We start from the raw sequence: 12,817 nt of genomic DNA, 5'->3' as shown, positions 1-12,817 counted from the left end.
ATTACAAAAAAAATATTATTTCTGGTAGACACAGTTCATTTTATGTAGGCCTAATTAATTAATTATGACCATATCGTTTCCCATGGATAGTTTATTTTCGCTGAAAAGGGAACTGCAGTAAGAGGAAATCATCAGCATCATCGTTTAGCTGCAGAACAGTCAAATAGGAAATATTGCACCCCTAGTGTGGAAATACTACACCCCTGGTCATGACGACTTTCAGCACGTGCGTTTTGACATCGATGGTTACACTTCCAACTTTTCAAAACTATATTTTCATGCAAAAAATATATTTGGAGTATTTCATACTACATATAATAGGCCTTGCTAATCTAAATAGTATGTGCTGAATGTAGATACAAAGTATGAGAATTATCAGGACCCTTAAAGGCAATTTGAAATATGTTATTTTAGGTGTCTTGCATGCCGCTCCAGGCCAATACGGACATGCGTCAGGCGAGAGTTTTCTCTCAGTATTATTTTCATCCTTTATCGTGATTTTCATTTGGTGTGATGTATCTGCAAACAAATACAGTTTATACATCTTGTAGAATAGTATTTGTTTAAAATGTTTCCACTTCCAGCTGACATTCCACTCTAGTACATTGATTTAGGCTATGGCTCGCCTCTGCCAATGAATCTCTCTTGGTTGAGATATAAACTCATATACAAACTCCCATCGAATCGTGAGAAGACGACCTTCATATACTGCTATACTTATACAGTGAACTATGCTGTGTTGCTAATTGTAGGTTTATGTTATAAGATGTTCCCATTGTCTAAGATGAGTGTTTTCTTTAACTAATTTGGTTCTTAACGAAAGTTCTCAGATCAGAGCATTGTTATGGCCTAGTCTGTTTAAACGGCAACCATGGCAGCTGCATAAAGGCGCTGAGTTGAAACAGGGGTCACATTGCTATTTTCCAGGGACAGGGCGGCTCTCGCGTTGACCAGAGGTGGGTGTGTCATAAACCCGTAAATCTACTCTCCCATCGGTTCACCCCAGGAGAGAGCAGATGCACCATGTCTGCTTCTGGGCGCGCGTGTGTGTGTGTGTGCGTGTGTGTGTACACAGAGAGAGAGAGAGAGCGAGAGAGATGTTGCTGAAGAACTTCGGCACCTGTATTGGCACCAAAATAGATTCACAAAATTCACCAACACAAAAGTGCATGACGATTAGGTGAACATACTGTTGTTAATATCCGCAGTACACTACAGTTTCAAGTTTCTAGGATCAATAATTCAATGTCGTAATTATTTCTAAATAATTTAGCCTACATATAATAAAATAGGTAGAAAACGACCTGACTGCTAGACTGACATTTTGGTGCTAGTCTGACATTGTGGTGCTTCCCAAAATGATACTCAAAAAGAAATATTGCATTCATGACCGGTACATATTTAGCACTGCATTCTTATGAAGCATAGCCTACTTCGTGTACCTTTATACAAAGTGTTACCTTTATTTTCTCTGCTTTGTAAGCCGCAAGTGTCAGTGTGAGGGGATGTAGAGGTGAGAGATTGGTTAGTTATTTACTATTCACAAGTTATTGTCTGCAGTATTTAGATAATTTTGGAAATATCGAATTTGAATAGAATTTGATTGAATTTGACCAGCTTCAGCAACAATGTGTTCGCATTTATTCAAGGTGTTGTTTGCTACGACGACGTCCATCAGGTCTTGACTGGAACTGAAGGTGTGCTGAAGACTATACTTGCTGTCTTATTCCATGCAGTTTGATTCTATCTCATTGTCCCTCATCTTCTCCTGCTGAATTACTATTTGCATGCTACAAACCTAAGTTTGATATCTGCATGATACACACTGACATCGCACAACCCGATGGGTTCTATTGACCACAATATTATATTCAGATATTCAGAGAGCGAGGAAACAGTTGACTCATTATTGATGTGTATTGCTCTTCCTGAGAAACACGGGGACGGTGCGATGAGTATGTATTTAATATGCCTAACTGGAGAGTTGTTGCAGACAGTGCTGTAAATGTGTTGCGTTGACACTTGCGTTTGCGTTGACACGTGCGTTTTGAGAGGTGGGACATAATGTAGTTCACACCAAACACTTGCTTGGTGTTCAGTTGTTGGTGAACGATCTTTTCAAATGAAAGCTAATATGTTTGGATAACATATACAATTTGATCATTGACTAAAGGAGACAAGAATTCAAGTGGACCTCTGTTTTGAAAGCTTCCTCGATCGTAGTAGAGAGTTAAGTAAACATTCATGTGGCCTTTGACTTCGAAATAGGCCTAATTCGAAGGTCAAGACGAGAACACATGCGTTTGGGAAATTGACAATGTGTGTCTTTTCCTCACTTATGAAGTGCAGCCTGCAAACTCCAGTCCTTTCATTTCACTCTGCATTGTTTACAGCAATATAGGGCACTGTGGCCATAAATCTTCTCCCTGCTCTGCCGAGACAGGGCCATTTGTATGCACCGTTTTAACCGACAACATCCTCTGCCCATTAACGTCCTCTCCCGAGCTCTCTCGGACTCCTCTTATCTGTCCAGCTCTGTCCCCTGAAAATACATTAACAGATCCATGCTTTCGTGGAGGAAAAGCCAACCAATGTAGCTTTGGCAAAAAGTGGAGAGAATAATAAAATAAAACTCAGAGCGGTCTGCATATAAAAAGTCCAAATCAGTGGAAATGGCAGTGCTGTGTTTCGTCTTTTTCTGCATTTTCACTATCTTTATTATAACATTCCCATATTTTGCCTCTCATATTGATAGGCTTATCTTATATTAAACATCGGTTTTGCGTGTATTTTATTGATGTTTTCCTCAGCTTTGTCAGCAACCAAGAGAGCGCAGAAGGTAAGGAGGAATTGTAAAAGGGTTGACACCCAGAGCGACCGGCGCGCTTTTGTGAGAGAGAGAAAAATGATTTATTGCCACCGAGGCGGTTCAAACAGAGTTCACGGAGAATTGTGGTATAGGCGCGGAGGAGCTAAATTATGGTCTTGCTGAGCTAGTATATCATAGATTCTATCTCCAATTCAGTGAGTGTGTTCAACGGTTTGAGGCAAGGAAAACAAACTCAATTTAATTACTTTCTTTCATTTCTTTCAAGGCTAAAAGGGGTGTCCAATGCTACAGGCAGGCTAGTCTATATGCGAATGATTATAGCTAATAATGATAACAAGGATAACTAAACATGATTGTCAATGCATTGATTGACAAAACATGTGTTTTTGTTTGTTTTAAGAAGTGAAAGAGCATGATGTCTAATACACATAATCATCAAACATCACAGTTCAACATCAAATAGTTTATATTCACATGCATGAACATCGACTATTGAGTTCATCCAGTATCATTTACTCATGTGTTAATTTATTCCAGGTTATAGAGTGAATCTCATCGCATTCACTGCACACTCAAAAGAAGTAATATGTCATGTAAATGGCACTGCAGCTGGGCTGATACCGGACCTACAATATGCATACGGAATGCCTCTGTTTGACAAGCTTTGTGACAGCAATTCACTGAACTCTAAATAACAAATCGTTCTTAAAATAAGATTGATTTCGGAAGTACAATTAGAAAGGGTATGAGGGCACGAGTGTCCTCTCGATAATCTATCCTTTGATTAACGCTGTATGATTTGTCTATTTAATTGTGAATCAGTAAGCCTGCCGCTTTTCAAATGAAGTAGGCTGTATGGAATATAATGTAGGAATATAATTGTTGTAACTAAAAGGCACGCAGCTGTATTCCTTGGTAGTTTATTGTTTTAACACGTGTTATCGTAAAAGTGGTTTTAACGTAGGCCTACTAGCTGTAGGCTATTATATATTACACTGGAATCTAAGCCTGCAATAAGCATGTTTATTCTGACGCGTCAGGTAATCCTCCCAGGCTCCAATATTACTTGAACTCTCTTGTGCGCCCCATAACTTCATTTATCTGAAATTCAAGATGGAGTAATTTGTTTATCTTGATCATCACTTCATGCTAACCAAAACAAAACTTCAAACAGCATCTAACACACATTTTATTCCTAGTTTTTAAAAACGGATCACATGGATGTCCTGGATTTCCTTTTATGATGATAGCCAAGCCAATTGAGAACATTATTTATATGGGATTATCATTTATTTGTGGCAGTATATTCATCGAGGGTGTAAGTCTACCCTTATGGCAGCAATGGGAGAGTAAACGGAATTGGGATTATGTCTGAGAGAGAAGAAACTGGGTCGTCCCAGCTATGCCATCCAGAGTGCATCATCCATCACTGCTGAAAGACATCTATGGAGGATTCACCCAACAGCTTTGTTGCATTGGTTTAAAGAAACACTGCTAGAAACGTAAAGGCCTATTTGGTATAATTCATTCATCATTTCGAAATGCATATAATTAAATAATGGCACCATTAGCCACACGTTATTTCGGCAGGCCCATTTGGGCTGACTATTTCCAAAATGCGCGAATATATTAAGTGTTTATGCACATTTAATGAAATTGGTTATTACATCGTTACACATGGTCAAAATTGATACTTGTGTGAATCATGTCATATTTCAGATGAACTTTTCCATAAGAGTTCATTTTTTCAGCCTTAGTACGGAAACTGTCCGTTGTCATGTCCCATGCATGATGGGGGGCAGCAGCGCGTAAACAAATATAGGCAAGGCAATTATATTATTATTATAGGCTATTATTGCAATATCACGCCTACAAGCTTAACACTAACAAGTTCCTGCGGTCCATGTTGGATTTTAACAGCCGCAGTCCATATAGGGCTTACAGAATGCCATTTCCCTTTGTCTTTGTTTGTGTGACCATATCTTAGAATAACCAGATGGATTTTTTTCTATCGAAAATTACTCGATAATGACTTATTAATCGAATGTTGCTTGACAAAGTAAACACATCAGTGTTGACTAGTTGATTAGAGATAGCTTATATATCTGATTCAAAAATACTGTATGTTCGTGGTGAGGAAGATTCTTTTGTGATGTTCTCATTGTCTTTGTGTGGCAATGATTGTCAAAACCCTTTGTTTGACCACTCCCATTGAATCGTGTTTGAAGTCGTTTACTTTGGGCATAGGCTAAATAAGTACGGGAGCCGACCAGTTTAAGTAATTCCTCTATTGAGAGTCTGGGCATACACTCACTGTAAATTAAATGCTTTATCACGTAAAAAAACCAACAACAACAATTCATTAACAAATGTATAGACATTGCGTTGTATACCCAAGCCCAAGTGCAGAACATAAGAATACCATTCGAATCATTAGTCATCATTATGTTTAATGTCGTGATACATTTTCAGCACACACACTACACTGTATGTACAAATAATACATCCACGAAAAACATATTTACAACAGTCTTTCTTCTGATAGCATCGATGCTATCCCGGTATAGCATCACAGCCGAACTCAATTAAAGACACAACAAAGTCTCCCCATAGGGAAGTGTATTTCATAGAACCTACCATGAAAGTTCAAAAGACGAAGTAACATTCAAGCGCCGGACCTTCCTTTCAAATATGCTACCATATGAGGTGCATTGTAACAATTATTAGAAATAAACATTTAGTTCCAGATGATGCGCTCAGTCTTTCTCTCTCCCCACCTCTCTCTGTCCCTTTCTTCAGCTCTCCATGTCTCGTTCTTTCTCTCTAAAATGGTATAAGCTACTGATTAGGTAATGCTATTCCTATCTCACGATTCATATTCTAATTGTTTTATCCGTAGGTGAAGAAGTGTATGCACATTGCAAAGCTGTCTGAAGAATCGGAGAGGGTTCTTCGGGCGCCATTAAGTTGTGTTAGGACTGTTGGGAACTCAAGCGTGCAATTATTGGAGGATGGTCCCACGTGACTCCAAGGTACCCCTCTTGTAATGTTATTGAACACATTGTAAATGTTTACTCAAAGTCTATTGCATCAAAGCATTCGTTACATTTAGCTTAATTCTGAAGCTTCGAAACACCTAGGGCATAGGCCCATTCATTGTTATTATTTTCCAGAAAACTGTAATTGATGAACAGCACCCAAGGTCTATGGACCACTACCAATCCCTTACATGCCATCTGCAGGGCGACAGCCGTGCTATCGAGCCTGGGTACGACCCCAAACTAAGCGCGGAAGACAATGGAGGCCCACTTTTCCACTTTTCGGTCACCTCTTCTGCTCATGTCACTTGCAGGTCATATCCGACTGATGCATTTTGGAGCGACCTGGACCTTGTGGATACCGGCTATGGCAAGGGCAAAGCGGTCATCACAAGTGAGAGTTGCAGTCCATCCACCCTCTGCCTCTCATCGAAGCAACTCTTCCCCTGGATGAGAGAATCGCGGCATACCCAGAGGGCATCTTTTTCAAACGAATTAGGTAAATATGATGTTGAATGTATGTAGTTTCAAAATGATAATGAAGATATTGTAAGATATAATTTATTTTATTTAATAATTGTATATAATAATTTTATAATAATTTTTTAGTTTTCTATATGACCCAAAGACGACGGTTTACAAAAATAAGTGGACGGTATGACGGAACAAAACCAAAAACAACTTTTCAAACTTTTACAAGCATGTTTGCCCCTGTTCTGATTGCATATTTATATACACATTTTACAGCTTTGCAATTTGGAAATAGTGATTTAGTATATTGGTGAGTTAATCCATTTATATATTGGATAATTGCCCCCCTCCCCTCTTTGACTTTAACTTCAGATAAATTATGCTACTCTCACCTTTGAAAGAGGCAGTCTATTCAGTTGAGATGCAGGAATGTGAATGCAACTTTTTCAGTTCTCCTACTTAAAGCAAAATAGCCCAATATATGCAAGGTCCATCATATAAATCCTAAAATATACATGAACTATTTCTCAAATGGATCACATGCAACAATCCCAAAAAAGAAATACTGCATGTTCATAGAGAGATTAGCTATGATTGTATTAGTTAACTCTCCCCAAAATAGCTTTTCCATGATTATTTTCAATATGTGAAAGAGGACTGATATGTATGTCACCAGTAAAAGGTAGAGGTGGTTGTTTTCAGTGGTGGTCCCAAGATACTCTTTAAGGGGCTGAGATGGGGATTTGACAGGTACACTGCAGTGTATGGCTTTGATTAATGCACAGTGTCAGATGTTTCCCCTAGACTGTGTCTTTAAAAGGGGGAATGGGGGGGGGGGGGCTTCCCTAAACAAAATGATGTGACACAAGATGCTCAGACACTTGCAGATACATGTCTGCATACACAGTCAGGCTTAAATGTCTTTTCACTTAGACTAATTGGAGGAGGGATAGTTTTCTCTTGGGTTGGTCACACCCAAAGCAATTGAAGCTATTATGTAAAGTAAAGGAGAAGCTCAAGCCTCATGAGATATCATCTGACTGTTCCTTCTCATGTTCCTTATGTAATTTCCTATGGAATCCAGTCAGCAGTCATGGTGAGGCCACTCTCCCAGGTAGAGGCAAAGCCGCGGGGAGACGAGAACGGACGGCATTCACCAGCACACAACTGGTGGAGCTGGAGAAGGAGTTCCATTTCAGCCCCTACCTGTGTCGGTCCCGGAGGCTGGAGATGGCAGCAGGGCTGAAGATTACTGATCGCCAGATCAAGATCTGGTTCCAGAACCGCCGCATGAAGTACAAGAAGGACCACAAAGACAAAGTGAAGGAGGGACCTCCCAGCTCTAAAACACTCATGTACTCCCTGAGTCCCGGCTCCTCTGGTGGATACCAAGGATACAGAGGTGTCAGAGCTACTGCCTCCCCAAACCTCTTCATGGGTTATGATCATACCTCTAACCTGGGTACCCACAGTAAGTCCACCAGTCAATATATTTGTGTTACCCCCATGGACCTCCCACATCTGACCACCATACCTGCACCTGTTGCAGATGGTCCACAGTCATCCCTCACTGTTGTAGACAGCAGTAATTATTCCACTGGTCTTTCCAAACCCAATAATGCGCACCTCACCTCTTATGGTGACATCAATGCACATTTCAAATGTTACAGTTGTCCCTTCGATCCCCATTCACTTACTCACCTGTGAGGGCATGACACAACCCTAAAACACATCTGTTCTAAGATTCTCCTCAATAACTTTATTTCATATCTTCTGTGTGCCTCCCCTCAAATCCTGTCAGAGGAGTTGCATAATCCTATGAGATCAACTCAACTTGAGGCTGCGTTTCATACAACATTTTGATTATGATTTACTGAAGAAGTGACAATTCTTATCCATCACTGGGTACTATGGATCTAGGTCTATAGTGCAAAGAAAAAAGCATGGCTGCCTGCTACACCATGTGACACATTTGCCATGGTATTACATACCCCATGCACGCACAAGTCACCATTTAGTGTATAATTTATGTAATTGAGCAATACAATCATCATAGAAATTCTGTTATGTATAAATGTTGTATTGTTCTGCATGTTTGATGCATGTTTTAAACAAACTAGCTATCCTTTTTGTATTTTTAAGAACTTTTCAAGTGTTAATTGACAGGTGGTTGTCATACAGTATGTCTTATTGAAATGAAACAGAGGGAGATGATTTAACTTGTTTATAAATGTCACAATTTAGGCCTCCTTTGTATACAGTGCATTCAGAAAATATTCAGGCCCCTTCAATTTTTCCACATTTTGTTATGTTACAGCCTTATTCTAAAATTGATTAAATTCATTTTTTCCCCTCATCAATCTACACACAATACCTGATAATGACAAAGCCAAAACAGGTTTTTGAAATGTTAATTTATTAAAAATAAAAAACTGAAATATCACATTTAGACCCTTTACTCAGTACTTCGTTGAAGCACCTTTGGCAGCGATTACAGCCTCAAGTCTTCTTGGGATGACGCTCCAAGCTTGGCACACCTGTATTTGGGGGGTTTCTCCCATTCTTCTTTGCAGATCCTCTCAAGCTCTGTCAGGTTGGATGGGGAAGGTCGGTGCACAGCTATTTTCAGGTCTCTCCAGAGATGTTCAATCGGGTTCAAGTCTGAGCTCTGGCTGGCCACTCAAGGACATTCAGAGACTTGTCCCGAAGCCACTCCTGCATTGTCTTGGCTTTGTGCTTATGGTCATTGTCCTGTTGGAAGGTGAACCTTTGCTCCAGTTTGAGGTCCTGAGTGCTCTGGAGCAGGTTTTCATCAAGGATCTCTCTGTACTTTGCTCCGTTCATCTATCCCTCGATTCTGACTAGTCTCCCAGTCCTTGCCGCTGAAAAACATCCCCACAGCATGATGCTGCCACCACCATGCTTCACTTGTAAGGATGGTATTGGCCAGGTGATGAGCGGTGCCTGGTTTCCTCCAGACGTGACGCTTGGCATTCAGGCCAAAGAATTCAATCTTGGTTTCATCAGACAAGAGAATCTTGTTTCTCATATTCTGGGAGTCCTTTAGGTGCCTTTTGGCAAACTCCACTGTCATGTGCTTTTTACTGAGGAGTTGCTTCCGTCTGGCCACTCTACCATAAAGGCCTGATTGGTGGAGTGCTGCAGAGATGCTTGTCCTTCTGGAAGGTTCTCCCATCTCCACAGAGGAACTCTGGAGCTCTGTCAGAGTGACCTTTGGGTTCTTGGTCACCTCCTTGATGATGGCCCTTCTCCCCATTCTCCCCCCGGCCAGCTCTAGGAAGAGTCTTGGTGGTTCCAAACTTATTCCATTTAAGAATGATGGAGGCTACTGTGTTCTTGGGGACCTTCAATACTGCAGAAATGTTTTTGTACCCTTCCCCAGATCGGTGCCTCGACACAATCCTGTCTCGGAGGTCTACAGACAATTCCTTCGACCTTGTGGCCTGGTTTTTGCTCTGACATGCACTGTCAACTGTGGGACCTTATATAGACAGGTGTGTGCCGTTCCAAATCATATCCAATCAATTGAATTTACCACAGATGGACTCCAATCAAGTCGTAGAAACATCTCAAGGATGATCAATGGAAACAGGATGCACCTGAGCTCAATTTCGAGTGTCATAGCAAAGGGTCTGAATACTTATGTAAATGTGATATATCAGTTTTTTATTTTTAATAAATTAACAAAGATTTCCCCCCCCCAAAAATGGGCTTTGTCATTATGGGGTATTGTGTGTAGATTGATAAGGGAAAAAAATAATTTAATCCATTTTAGAATAAGACTGTAACATAACAAAATGTGGAAAAAGTGAAGGGGTCTGAATACTTCATGAAGGCACTGTATGTTGTGATCAGTTGTGTAATCTGTGTACTGTAAGTGTGAGAAACACAAAGCCATATGTTCATATTGAATGATGTTATATTTTGTCATAGGCATTAACCCATAAAATAGCTCTTTGATACTGTTCTTGATTAATTGAGATGTACATGCTTAACATATGCTTAACAGTACATGCTTAATAAATGCATTTTTGGAAAATGTATCTGTTTCATGTTTATCTTACTCATTTCTTACCATAATTACATTATCTTCCAGCAACAACTGAATAAGATCTCTGGAACAATCCCACACTCTAGATTCAATATATCTCTGCAATATTGTGTATTCATGTTACACAATCTCGCCACACAAGCCTCTCCCTGGCTCCAGCCTCCAAGTTAACCAACATTAATCATTCAGACAAGGCAGTCTTTCCAGCGATCCAACCACAAGCTCTCATCTCATTGGGCGCATAACAAGAGCTCTTACCGCCTCCTTCTTAACCCTCTGCTTTTCAGTTGGCAAATCCAAGAATTGCAAACTGGGACTAACAGGTTAGAGAGTCTTCTTTTTGGGACTAGCAGGTTAGAGAGTCTTCTTTTTGGGACTAGCAGGTTAGAGAGTCTTCTTTTTGGGTCTAGCAGGTTAGAGAGTCTTCTTTTTGGGACTAGCAGGTTAGATGTGTAATTTCAAGCCAGGGCACCAGTGGTGTAAGCTAATAGGTTTCTATTATACTAACCAACATTATTGTAAAGCATAAAGGTTGTTCAGGCTATGAGAACAACTTTTTTTGTAATTCTGGCGCTGAATAATGTCACTGTTATGAGAAGGCAATGGAAATATGTAATGTATTGCTTAGTACTGTACTTTGGTCTGGTTTCAAATTCCTAAGTGCTAATTGCTCTCATAGAACATTGCTATTAAAATGAAATTTTGTCTTAACAGATAACGTCACAGTCATTAAACATTGGTAACAAACAAGTGTTCTGACCCATGACATGATTAAGTTCAACCAAAACCTGTACAGTACTGTTTTGCATTGGTTGGTTATTGTATGTCAGTTGCCTCACACGTAAAGATGACTTGGCATGAAACAGTAATGACCCTTCAATGGAAAAGTTAAAGAGTAGCATAGCTTAGTTCACTCTATATGGGGTTTTGTGACTTATAGGATGTTATCAATTCATCCAGACAATTCAAATCCATTGGATAGATATTTAGCAATGTCCCCTCCTCTCTACCAGTTGGCAGTGCTAGTGGAAACAGTAGGGGGCAGTTTGCACACAAGCTGTTCCATACTGGTTTTGATAGCATTGCTAAAATCCTAACAGGGAGATGCAGTACATTGCTTAATATTAATGGATTTACAAAATGTCTGGATTTACCAACAACAGGTTAGACACAAATAGTCACAAAAGATAATCAACTATCCCTTTAACCCCCACGGATATTGCAGTATGCCTGTCTGTCCTACATTTAACCTCAAAGATGCAAACACTAGCTATTGATCAGGAAGAAAGTTTCTTCACAGGGACTTGAAAGAAAGAACGAGAGAGAGAGAGAGAGAGAGAGAGAGATTGAGAGACTAGATGCAGGCAGCATTGGATTCTTTACTTCTTGAGTGTGCCGGCTGAGCAGACTTGATTTATGGTAGTAATACAGAGCATTACATGAGGCTTGGCCCACGATCAGAGAGGGGAGAATAGGATGCTCCATGGCCTACCTAAACATTCAGTTATTCAAGATAACACAGAATTATGCTTTATGCTTGTGTTATACAATGTTATACAGCTATTTCCTCATTATCATTACATCAATACAGAAACTTTTTAACAGACCATAAAGCTCCCATTGAGATCCTGTTTGGTGACTCTCCCTGCCCATAATGTTCTTAGATTTGCTTTAGGCTGATTTTAGACCATTGTATGTATTTGTGTAAGTATACTGTATATACTGTATTGTACTCTGCTCTTTCAATGATAAACAAGATGCTAAACTTCACAGGTGGCCTTTAGCTAATCTTGTGCATTTTATAACTGTTAACCTTATAAACCTCTACTCACTTCTCCACAGCAGTAATCCCACTGTTCATGGCTCTTTCCAGGTGCTTGTTGCTCAAGAGGCTTCTTAAGTATCAATTTCCTGTGTCACCTTTATGGGTTTTATTTATTTGTCCGCTCACTCAAGTGGAACAGAGCTTGAGCATCACTCAGGTAGATGGATTATAACTCACCTGCTACAAGTCATCCATCTTGGAAATTTGACTACCTGAATCCTATACAACTGTTACTGTCATATTACAGCATTACATTATCAAGATCTATTGCATTTTAAATGCATTCCAGTTAAGGATGATCGGTGACAATAAAAAAGGTAAGCCACTGATGAAAGTGTCTTGGCAATGGAGATCCCTGCTGGGAGTCACCTACTGCACCTCTGCATCTGGAACACATCGAATTAATGAATGAAGTTATAATCACAGTAGTCATCAACGTAAATGTCACATGTTGATCAGCATTGATTGTTCAAGAAGGATAGAACACCCGATGACTTCATTATGCAGCTCGAAATCAATACATTCTTTGGTGTATTTTGGTTAATCTATGCTGACAAACAAGATGCAAATTAAACCAGGCC

This window comes from Argentina silus (genome assembly GCF_951799395.1).
Source record: "Argentina silus genome assembly, chromosome: 8".
NCBI classification, from domain to species: Eukaryota; Metazoa; Chordata; class Actinopteri; order Argentiniformes; family Argentinidae; genus Argentina; species Argentina silus.
Note: the sequence above shows the minus strand (reverse complement) of the source record.